Source organism: Manis javanica, chromosome 1 (assembly GCF_040802235.1).
Source record: "Manis javanica isolate MJ-LG chromosome 1, MJ_LKY, whole genome shotgun sequence".
NCBI lineage: Eukaryota > Metazoa > Chordata > Mammalia > Pholidota > Manidae > Manis > Manis javanica.
Window position 1 is genome coordinate 11,154,253 of NC_133156.1, and position 12,924 is coordinate 11,167,176.

Sequence of the window (12,924 nt, forward strand, 5' to 3'; positions counted from 1 at the left end):
TGAGAAATTGGAGGCCCAGGACTAGAGTGGCTCACCCAGTTTCACATCCCTAATGGGTGGTGTTAGTACTTAATTCCCACAGGTCATTTCTACCTGAATCATTTACACGCAGAATTCTAGACAAATCACCCATGCAATGGGGAGTGGTTGAATTTCACTGGCTTATGGTTCACTAGGTATTTGCATCTAAATGCAATGATTTTCCAAATTCTATTATTCATCCTTTATTAATCATTGCACTGCTTTATAAAAGAAAAAATTTAAACTCACATCCCAGTCTAACAGAAAAACAGGTCAAAACACAGGAAACTGATCAGGCAGTGCTGCAGCTCTCAAACTATGCAATCTTAATTCACACAGGACCTTTTCTGCATGTCATGGTAATAAAATGCAAGCAGACAAAATCATCTTGCTTCTCAAACACTGGATGTTTTATATCTAAAATAAAAATATCATGGAGGTAAATGCGCTTGTACTGGAGGCACGGATCGTTCCCATAAACTTGAAACAGGATGCTAAATGAGACTTGCTATTTTTTTAGCCTAAAGAGCAGCAGGAGAGAGAAAATTCAAAAGAATGAAGAATCAGAGCTGTTACACAAGGTAGAGGAGGGGGAAAAAAATCAGAAGCCAAGCTTCTTAGGCCCAAAATATCCCTGCGGGAAGCTCAATGGAACAATTTTCCATGGAAAACAGGAGACGGGTCTTAGAAAAAATCAGCCGGGCAGGGCTATGAGCAAGACAAGACATCTATGGAGAAGGAGGGAAGGGCTGACGGGCAGGCGCTGCGGTGCTGGCTGCCCCCACCACAGGAAGGCTGTGGGGTCCAAGGCCAAGGCCTTGAATATTCATATTCTTCTTATAAAATGTGCCTTTTTATAGACAAATTTAGTCCCATTCTACTGTGTCCAAAGGGTTGCTTAAAGCAAGATCCTTTTACACTTTCTATCTGTCCTTGTCCTCAAACCAGCATACGCGGAAACTGGTCCTCATTTGGAAATAGGGGAGTCAGGCAGAGATGCTCTGGGGGAGATTCTCAGCCATCTGCGTGGAACATTTATTTCTCATATAATCAGTTAGAAATAAAAGTAAAACCCAAACAACAACATCCATCTCTCTTTCTCTCTGTTCTGCGGACCTGAACAGAAGTGCGGCTCCATTCTGAATTTAAATATGAGATCGATTCTTAATGACAACCAAGAAACAAAAGCTTTAGGATCTGACTGTGCCCCAGACGGAGGAGCCTTTAGAACTGTGCTTGGCCCACCTACTCTTCCGTCTGGAATTGCATTAAGCACCGAGCCCTGAGCTGCTTGGAATGCCCAGTACAGGAGTCCGTGCGAAAAGCCACCCGCTGCCTGCGGGCGAACTGACTCCCCAACAAGTAGGATGGTTTGAATTCACAGCTGAGAACCTGGGCCTCTAAGGAAGGGTGCCCCAGGGAGCCCAGGCAGGAAGCCGCCCGGCAAGAGGGGCAGGCAGTGGCTCCCGGGGCACCAGGGTGTGGCTGCTGAGCACACTGGCGACCAGGTCGGGTGGCTGCCCCGGGGAGCTGCCCCGTGCCCTCCCCGTGGTCCCGGTCACCCACCTATCAGCATGACCCCCACGATGTTGATAGCACTGCCTTCCACCATCCCTATCCACCACTCCCCCCGACACTGCCCACTCATCCTGAGACTCATCTCCTCCATGGGGCCTTCCTGACCTCCGCTTGCCCTGACCCACCCCAACAGGGGCCATTCTCCTCCCCACCCCGGGCTCCACTGTGCTCGACACGTGGGCATGCAGTGTTTATTCCCCCCACCCTTCTTCCCAAGATCCTCTGCGGGTAACTCCCCCCACCTTCTGGGTTGCCGCGTGAGTGTGCCCCAAGATCCCCACCCGCACCCCCCTGGAAGCCCATGCCCGGTCTTCCAGGAGCCCTAGGGCAGGAGGCCCCTGGCGGGTGGACTTGAGGCAAGAACCTGTCAGTTGCACCTGGTGAAGCTGAGGTGCTTCGAATGCACAAGTAAGTGACCAGGGTGTGGCTGCTGTGGGACAGGTGGGCAAGGGGACCCATCCCCGGCTCCCCTCCTCTTTCCTGGCTGTTGCCTAACTCAGAGCAAGTGGTCCCTGCGTGAAGCCGCACAGTCTGGGCAGGCTCAGATCCTGTAAAGCATAAGGTACCTCAACGATTCTGTATGGGGTTTTTTGTTTTTTGCTTTTGTTTCTACGTTCTCTCCTCCTGTAACCGTCATGTGTGCTTTCCTGGAGGACTGGTCGGGCAGGTACATTTGGCTCTAGGAAGCTGACCAGGCGGCATGATCAGATTTCAGGGAACTAACGTGCAGGGAGATCCGAGTCTTCCATTACCAACTGAGATCTACTTCATGGCTGTTTCCTAATATGTACAAGTGACGTAACAATTCCTCACAACATTCATGGTTAATCTCAGTCGTATGTCTTCCGCAGATGGTTCAAAAAGAGTCTGCAAGCATTCGCAAACAGCAGTAACCAGACTTACCTCCTCCTGGCTTGTAAAGTCCCCTCAGCTGACTATGTTGGCTCCACAATCAGAGGGACTTTCAGTACTTCCCTCAGAATATTCACACATGTGCTGCAAAGGCCTCCATGATAAACAGAACTTCCTCTCTGCCTTTCCCAGTACTTCAATTTTGTGCCTTCCATACTCTGAACTTAGCCAAAAGCAGATACACCCAGGAAATCTATATGGCCTAAATTGCACTGCAGCAATATTCTATTTTTAAAACTCAATATGAACATTTACACTGTCTTAGTATTATGGCTGCTACTACAGTTATCTTACAGTGAAGGAAACTAGATAACCAGAGAAGTGATACATCTGTTTCCAGCCCCCTCATCTGGTGCAGAGTTAGAATTCAGACACTTCTGATCCATATACTGAACTTCAGTAACCAAAGACTTAATAGGCCCTGTGTCCCGTGTGTCTACTTCACTCATATCAGCTTCTATCGTAATTCCATCTCTTTTCCTAGGTCCTTTAAGTTTCTTTTGTTATTTTTTCCTTCCAATTTCTTAAAATGAATTCTAACCTATATTTTAGAAATCCCTTCTGTACTGAAGAAGGTATTTAAGGCTATTTCCTCTAAGTACAACTTTTCCTGGATCCCGTAGTCTTGGAATAAGGTTTATTGTCTGCTCGATAACTTGTAATCTCATCCTAGAATTCCTGTTTGCTCTACAGATAAAGTGTGGATATTTTTTCCAAAGAACCCCCTAATTTCTAAGTATTTAAGATTGGGTCTTTCTATAGTTACTTCATTTTATTGGATTTTGATCAGCTACGGATGGCTCTGAAATATCTATTTTCTTGAACTATTTGAAATGTCCCTTCATCATGAAGCACCAAATAGGATTTTCTAAATTTTATGAATTTTTAAAGGGCAAAAACATAAGTTTACAAGATCTGCTGAATTATGAAATAGGAATATTTAAATCATTTATTACATTTGTACTTTATCAAGTTTTGTTTATATTTCTAAATACCCTTTGTGGTATATGTTTAGGTCCATGTTTTGTGTATATAGGCATATTATTTTATCTGAACAATATAAGGTAAGGTTATCAGTGCAACAGATGCATTAGTCATCTGGGAAATGCAATGTAGCATAAGGAGCTATTACTGCACAGTTGTGTGGTGGGAATGCCACAAGGAAGGAGACACTGCCAAGCATTGATGAGGATGCAGAGAGACTCCCACACTGTGCTGGGGATAGAAATTGGTGCCACCGGCTGGAAAACTGACAGGGTTTACAGAAGCTGATCAATATGCACATCAAATCCACACTTACATCCCTACGTATACATCTAATAGCACCATGTATATACATTTACTGTATGACACGTACAGGAACGTTCATGGCACCTTTAGCCAGAATGTCCTCAAATTGGAAGCCCAAATTTCTGACAGAATTAATCAATACATTTTGGTATTGTATGATAGACTTCTATATAGCCACAAGGATAAAAAATCTATAGCTTTATTTATACACGTTATGGATGAATCTTGCAAATGTTACATTGAATGAAGGAAGCCAGACACAAAGAGTACACACTAGATAACTCCATTATTATAAAATTCCAGAATAGGCGACACAAACCTATGGCATCAGAAGTCTGGATAGTGAACTTGGCCCTTCCCAGGGTTGGGTAGTGACCAGTAGGGGCCAGGAGGAAAGTGCCTGGGGCTATTTCTTAATTTAAATGCTAGTATGTGTGTGTGTTCACTTTGTGCAGATCCCAGCAGCTGCCTGCTCACTTAGGGCTTGGGCAGTTTTCTCTGTGTGTGAGATACTCCAGCCAACATTTTTGGTAAAAATTTATTATAAACAGAAAATGCAATGGTCTATCTTTTTTGCAACGTAGAATTCAAATGTCAAGACAAAGCGTATCAGACACTGCAAATTTCTTCTCATAAATCACTGTTGAATTGTCAGCACTGCTCATTGAGGTGAGTCTATGATCCCATAAAATCAGCAAAATGAGGCTCTAAATGGACTCAGTTTGTCAAGAGCACACGTGTGCTAAATGGCTGGTCACTTGGACGTGGAGGCACGTGTCCTTAGTTCTGGGTAGTCATAACAGGATAACGAGGGCTTTACTGGAGCTGGGAGCCTGGACTGAGGACAAGCCACTTTGACCCGCATGTAGATCTTCCCTCACAAGACGTCATATGAAGTGCTTAGAAATAACTCAAGCTAAAATCAAACTTCAGCATTCTCCGATTTAATTTCTGTTTCCCTTGCACATTGGTTTTATTGCAGTGCCCTTGGTCATAAAGCCTGGTATTCTTTATAGTGTCACTTTATACACCAAATTTATTCCATAACAAGATTTACTCTTACAATATTTGTAACAAAAAATATATATATATATATATTATGTGATCCACCCAATTCCATTTAGTAATAATATTATAGCTTTATGTAGGGCATTTGATGGTTTTGCTCAGTAACAAATTAAACTCAGATCAAAAAATTTTTATTCAAAACGACCACACCCTGCCTAGTTCCAAAACACTTTGGTTCATAATAAAAGGTACATATAAAATAAGGCTGAAAAACACGATTTAAAACCTCGTGGGAAGAGAAGAAAGGAATTTAGGATACTATCAAGGCCACAGTCAAATATTAAATTAAACTCTTTGCTTTCTAACAGACAAGAAGTACATAAATTTCCTAATCTGATAAAAGAAAGTAAGTTGGTTATTCAAAGACAGTTTTCCAGATATTAACTTTTAAGAGGCATGCCAAAGAAACTTATGCCAAAGGTTTGATAGTAAGTGATAGATATTACATGTAGATAGATGTAAAATGATATTAAAAAGTGTCATTTCAGGAGGAAAATTTTTACAAAAAACAGCCCTGGATTTTAGTTTTAGAGAACAAGTTCCAATAAAATACAGAAGTACACAGAAATAAAGTGAGATTTGGGATTTCAGCAGCAGAATCGCACTGGGCTGGCCAGGCAATGTGGCTGGGTCGGCAGGTCAGCCCCTGAGGCCACTCGCAGTCACAAGTCAGGGGTGCCCTCCACCTTTTATGCCTTAGTGTTCCTACCAGGAGAAAAATGGAAATATCAGTACTTTGCCTGCCTACCTCACACTACAGCCATGTGTGAAATGCAAAATGTTCTTCTGATGTAAATCAAGGGTAATTTCTAGCAGTGCCATGAAAATGCACTGACCCTCCCCCTCCATGTTTCCAAAGTTGAAAAGCAGTTAAAATTTGTCATTTTCCTTTGTCTTGAGGGTGAATTCATCTGTTCCACTGACTGTCCTTTCCAATTTTGTTGGGAAGGGCATTTGTTAGAAAACCTCAGTGTGTGATGAATCAGCACAGAATTACAAAAATGTGACCTTTCACTGTCAGCTGTGCTTGCCCAATATTCTGTCCTTTCCTTCCCGCACAAGTCTGTAAACAAACAAAATTCCCCCACTTAAAGTTACAAGAGACAGAAAATGTGGGAATAACTTCACTGAGGACCTTTTCCTCCAGAAAACCATGCTCTTTCCCTCCAAGCTGACAATCAAGGATTCCAATCTCGAAATTACCAATGAGCCCAACTCTGTGTGTGTTCGTGTGGGACGTGTATGCATGTACCTGTGTGTTCCCATACATGCTGCGTGTGTAACCATCAAACAATGAAGGCCCTGGGGGCGGGGGTGGGGGGGGGACGGAGCATTCTCTTTTCCCTGAGTAGACCAGTGGTTGCCAAAAACCCTTTCCTGAATCTCCCGAACATCCATGACCACTGCTGTTGACACTGGGAGAAGTGGGTATAGTGTTTGATTTTTAAAGACAGCATTATTCAAAGCTACTAAGACAGTAGATCTTAAAATTCTTACCACAAGAAAAAAATGTCAGTTAACCATGTTAAGTAGACTTGCAGTCATCATTTCACAATTTGTCAAATGATGGTGTTGTATACCTTACACTTATACACTGTTATATGTCAACTATATCTCAATAAAACCGGAAGGAAAAAAAGAATCATTTCATCACTGAAGTACCTCTACTCCTATGTCCCATGTGTGCCCCTGCCAGAGCAAGTGTCCATGGTGGGGCAGCCGAGGTCAAGCAGGAGGGTGGCATACCGCTGAGTAAGAGGGAGGGACTCCTACTCAGTAAGTGGGGCAAGTTCAGCTAAGATACTGATATCTCTCTGCCCATGAACGTGAGCTGAAGGACCGCGCCAGCGGTGATTTGTGAGAAAGATCAATAATTTCATCTGGCAAGCTGGTGAGCTGTGAAAGCTGCAATATTATAAACAAACAGCATTTAAGAATGTGGCTCAGCAGAACTCATCATTGGCTTCCCATTTGTACTGTTTAATTTTATGTTACTTACCCCTTCTTCTCCCATTCAGTTAGTGTTTACAGTTCTCGCTGAGACCAGTGTTGCATACCCATAAGGCTTCAGGGCAAACCCTGTGAATCTAAAATCTAGGAATAACGATTCACAAAACTGCCTTCTGAACACACCTTCTATTTCACAGTCTGGATGAATCCCCTGCAGCCCAGGTGCCTGCCACACAGAGGATGCCATGGTTTTTCAGCAAATGTACCTGGGGAAAGATTCACCCCTTACTAGGGATAGTCCGCATACCTAAAACGTGAGATCTACGCGGCCTATTTTGTGTCCCACACATAATTCCATAAGCAATTCGCATTACATTTTCCAGATAAGATGATGAAAAGGTGAAGGCTTTGTGTCCAATACACAAATACTGACCTTCACGGCTCATTCTGATGCCACCTGGCCTTTGCGCAGCTGTGGCTGGCCCTCAGGCCTCTCTGCCTATCCTCAGACTGAGAGCTGGCTTCCTTTCTCCCTCCCTCCCTGTGGCACAGTGTGTGTGACCACCTCCTGATGTGAGCGAGGCCAAACCGATGTCCCTGACCCACCAGCCCTCCCATGCCAGGCTCTCCACACCCAGCCCTCACCCCCATACTTTCAACTCACCCACATTTGGAGGCATGAAAATTGGAGCATGCACTATGGGGAGAGGGGAGAATAAAAACACTAAAAAGAAAGTCTTTCTTAAAAGCACCACGATTTCCTAACCTCCTCCAGACTTGCGTGTTCCTACTATCTTTAAACCTTTGACCCACAAGCTACTTGATAAAACCGATACTGAGAGTTTTGTTTAGTGTGTATGACATACAACAACATCCTTTACACCAGGGCTATTTACACGTGGGTGTCTGATTCTGCAGCATTTAACTGTGACATAGGCACCATACACCATGCTAATCTGATCCAGGTCAACATTTTTCAATTGGGAAAATGAACTTAAAAAGATGTTTTTATTGGAAAGAAAAAAGAAAAGAAGAAAAGAAATTTTTATATCCAAAAGTCAGGTTTAAAACCCCTTCATTTAAAAAATCCAAGCAACTATATGACATTGAAATTGTCAGGAGATTCTATGAAGAGAACATATCACTTGTATTATAAAAATCAGGCTTTCCAAGGTTTCCTGTGCATCTTGAGCATACTATGTGTTGAACCAAGCTACATGGGTAGATTTGAACCATTTCCCCTCCATCTTACAATGTTCCTATAGATAAGCTGGCACTTGCAACTTGTTCTGTTTGTTGTTTGCAAATAAAACTGCCTCTGTTGCTGTGTCTACGTGAGGCTATAACTACTGATCTAACAGCACCAACTCCAACCTCCCCTCTCTCTGCTCGCTGCCACCATGGTCCACAGCTGCAGCATTTTAGTTTGTATTTTGATCTAATACGAGCAAAAGTTTCCTGTGATTGGCCAACCACAGTCTCTAGTCTCAAAAATCGAGGAAGAGTTTTATAAAGGAATAACAATAAACAATTAGCAAAAGCCAGAGAGAAGAGGTTTAAAGTACTCAACGGTTTAAAATTGGAATTCCTGAAAGCTCTTCTTTTCCCTTTCAGTTGGCAAAACTTGTGTCTGCACCAGAGGCATCCCAGTTGGATTTTCTCCAGGTAATGTCTCCTCATTAACACGGAGCCCTGGGCCCTATAACATGGGTCTGCTCGGGCATTGCTTTCTGCCTTCCCTGGGGCCTGGTGGCTCAACCTACAAGTCTTCCAACATCCTCCTATTGGGGCGTTTTCAGCCTCCCCAGCCTCATCCCACCTTAGAACACAAAAGTGGGGCTGCACCTGGCTTGGCTTCACGGTGCTATCGTGAGTCTCTGCCTCACACTCTACTATTAAAAAGAATACAGATTGTTAAAAAGAAGCTGGGCAGCCACAGACAGGCTTTGTTTCCAATCTTGGCTCCACCACTCAACACCTTGGAACTTGACTTCTCAGAGCCCCGATGAAACTGGGCAAAGTAAAGTCTGAAGTCCTTAAATAAGAAAATAGCCTTGTTCAGAACGTGGCAGAGAGTGAGCTCTCACAGGGAGGGCTACCTCCTCCTCCTCCCTGGTTCCTCCCCAGGACCAGAGCCCTAACCTACTCTCGCCATCCAGGCCAGCGAGAGTAGTGGGCACCTGCCACATGGTCTGCCCTCCAGGTATCTCAGCCCGGTCCAAATTTGGGGAATTCCGCCTGAACAGCCTTTAGCACAAGTTTAGAATTGCTGTGAAAATGCTACTCCAGAAATGCTCATATAATCAAAAGGAGCTTGGGATCCGCCAGACATAGGCTAGGCTCCAGTGTCCCTGCTTCTGGGGCAGCAACATGCAGCCTGGCCTCCACTGATCAGAAGACTGTCATCCTACTTTGACACAGGATAGCAGCCCAAGAAGGAAAGGCCAGGGCTCAGCTTCTCCTGCATGGGGACAGCACCCAAGGTAACTGGAAGGGTCCTTTCTTGGGGCATTGATGACAACAATAATAGATGCCAGGAAATCAAGTTCTACTAGAAGACACAGGACCAGAAGCAACTACAGAATTTCCCCCCATCCCTATCACATGCATGACTGGGGGCAGAAATGACAACTTACTAAAGGCAAAAAAATAAATGCATGACTTAGCGATCCCTTGATGGAGCAGCAAGAGACAAAAGAAGGTGTGACCGAAGCAAAACGTTGACTGCTTCGGAGATCTAAGGCTTTCTATTGAGTATAAACAGAAAATTTCCTTTTATGAAACCTGATAATAAAAAGGAATCTAAATAAGTCTAAGCACTTGCCATGTTTTGAAATTCTAATTTGCAAGCTGAACTGTCTAAACCCCTTCAGATCATTAAACTTATAAGAAGTTACGAATCAGTTTCCACTGCTGTGTTCTCTGAGCAATGGGCTTCTACCTACGATTTCTACTGCCACCAGGCTTTCCTCCTGCCAGGAAATTCTAGAAGAGGGGAGCTGACAAAGCCAGTTTGGTAAATTAGTAGCTGGTAGATGACAAGCAGCTGCAGCCACATCTGAGTGCAAGGGCAGACTTGAACATGGAACAATCGGGAGATTGTTTTTAGATCTCTGGCGACATCATACACCATGAACCTTTTATTCATCATCTGCATGGAACAGAGAAAGGGCCACTCATGATGCACACAGCCAGATCAGGGAGTGATCTGGGTTTTATAGCAGGAGCCTGCCCTTTCCTTGTTTGCAGTGGTGTAAACAATAACTTTTTTATTGTCTCTGATAAAGGGTGCATGAGAAGCAGACACAGTCACCCCTATTCCCCTGCCTAGGTCACTGGGCTGCCTGTCTGGACCATTACCTGGGACAAGCTGGTTCCTTTGTGTTTGTAGGTTGTTTTTAACCCAGATGAGAATTACATGCTGTTGGTGAAATGCAGAGTGCTGAAAGCCCACCTAATCATTCAGTGTTGTACTTTTTGATGGTAATTGGGATTTCCTAGTTCCCAGAGAGCCATGATGTGGGGGAAATTGAAGTTCCTATGGCCAAGATCCTCACCTGACGTGAAACTACTTGATGATGTAACTGGCCTGCTGCTTCCACACCCACAGGCAAGAAGCTATTACTGACTCAGTCACTGTATAAAGAGCTCTGCCCAGTGTTCTGGGCAGAGGCAGAAGATAGAGAAGGATTACAGACCTGCAGACTGTTGGATGCAGACGTGATTCTAGTGCTCGATCTATCACCGGAAAAACAAAGCTGGCGACAGTAAACCCTTTTACCCAAAGAACGTTCCATTGTCATTCCTCGGTCTCACGGAATCACAGTGAACTTGCCCAGGACTAAAAGCCATTGGCAAGACACATGAATTAGATCAAAGGTGAGCAAACTCTGGCCTGTGGGCCAAATGCAGCTACTGTGTGACTTTAAATAGAGTTGTACTTGGATACAGCAACACCTATTGTTTACCTGTGCGCTGTGCTCATGGAGCAATGGTACAGTGAGTAGTTGCAAAGAAACCATGTGACTCTGTCTTGCCGATGGGCTCCAGCAACTTCACTCTTGTTTTAGTGAGACTTAAAAATGACAATGGAACATTATTGGGGTGAAAGGGTTTATTCCCAGCTTTATTCTCATAGTGGCAGACCAAGTACTAGAATCCCGTCCACCTCAGAGCGAGTCTGCATGCAGCAAGCTGGTCTCTGCCTCTGGGCCTCTCTACCTGCACCCATCTCAGTCTCTGTTCTTGGCACTACCACCACTCCAGCCTCTGCTCTCCTGCAGCGGTGCAACCCAGGGCACCAGGAGGAGCTCTTTACATAGAGTCAGTAATAACGTCTTGCCCACACGTGGGCAGTGACAAGCCAACCAGGGCCAGGTGAGAAGCCTGGCCAGAAGAACTTTCATTTTTCTCTACAGACCCCCAAAGCCTAAAATATTTACTATTTGCCCTTTACACAAAAGGTGTGCTGGCCCCTAGTTAAGTTGCTTGTATTGCTCATCACTAAGGACCCAACTTGCTAAATGTTGTAATCACATGTCCTGCTTCACTGGCAACAACTACAGGCTTGCAAGGGGCCAGACAGAATCGAGGGGGTGACCCAAGGGCTCCCTTCCAAACACAGACCCCAGTGGGATTTCAAAGGTGATGAGATGGTTGAAATTCCAATGTGAACACAACAGAGAGCAGGAAAAGCCCACTGGCACAGTCGAGGAAGGACCTGCTTTTGTAGTTGAGGCTGTGAGGAGGGACAGTGTGTATGAACTTTCCTCACCCTGTTGTAGCTCATCTTGGGTTAAAAATCTCCAAAAGACCAATCAGTGTATACTTGTTGAGAATATAGTTTCAGTTGTGATTTACTCTTTTGGGGAGCAGGGCGGAGTGGTAGTACTTCTGGAAAATGACATATACTCATCTGTGACAGATTTCCACAATTTCATTGATAATTTCTGGGGATTCTTAGATCCTCAAGAAGCGAATCCATGAGCCCCAGGTTAGAATATTCTGATCACTTTTTTTGCTAGTTGTGGGTAAAACAAAATTTTCAGAGCATCGTCAAAGAACTGGTTTTCAAATAGCTTAATTAACAATTAGCAATCACGTACTTGGCAATTAATTTAAAATTGGCAGCATCTACGAAGTGCCAAATAAGTGGTACAGGCATTAACATTATAGGAATTGAGAGAAGAGGTTGTTGTTTAAGAGATTATTGAGATGGCTTCAAAACAGCAATGTGATTTGTCTAAGATCTGAAAGGACAGTCAAGTTTTCGATGAGCAGCAAGGAGCAGGGAGAGGCAGGCTTCAAGAGCCTCCAGGGCTTTGAGGGGTCTCAGTCTCTATTTCTTACTATGGGCCCCAGGCGCCTAACATTTCCCTCCAAGACAGCGACCTAAAGAATGTCCCAATGTTGCAGCTTCAGAGCAGACCTCTGGAAACAGCCCTGAGCCTCAGACCTGGTCTGTCACCACTATCCCAGCGTGCCTTTGGGTCAACAGCATATCCTGGCCAGAGTACTTGGCCTCATGCTCTGCTCACTGCCTTCTTTAAGTTTTCAAATAAAGGGGCAGTATTTTCATTTTTGCACTGGACCCCACAAATTATGTAGCCAGTCCTAGTCCTAGGGGAAGAATGGGCCCAACAGTAAATGATCAAACATGGATGGGAAGAAAATAGACTCCCCACCCCTCCAAGCTGGAACACCAGTCTATAGGGTGAGATAGCTCCAGTTCTTTTATGTGCTGTACCAGGACTTGTCACCAGTCTTTATGAATCGATTTAGTCTCCTTTGAATGAAGCATGAAGCTAATGATAATTTCTAACTTCTTATCTAGCAAAAGATGTCTGATCTTTCATTTGTACAATTAAAACATTCATTACTTGTGTCTTTTCCTTTACAGCTTGCTCTGTGTTTACTTCTGCACATTGCTAAAACATTTTGCGTTAGGCCAGTTCCCAAGTGGAGTCTTTGATTCAAGAGCTCAAATCCTTTGACAGGCATGAAAAGCTGGCCCTTCCCCCATTCTTGAGCCTCATGACTTTCCTTGCATGGATGATTCAAAGCAATTTCCTTGCTATTGGAGACTTTGTTTTTCTTCTGAGAACT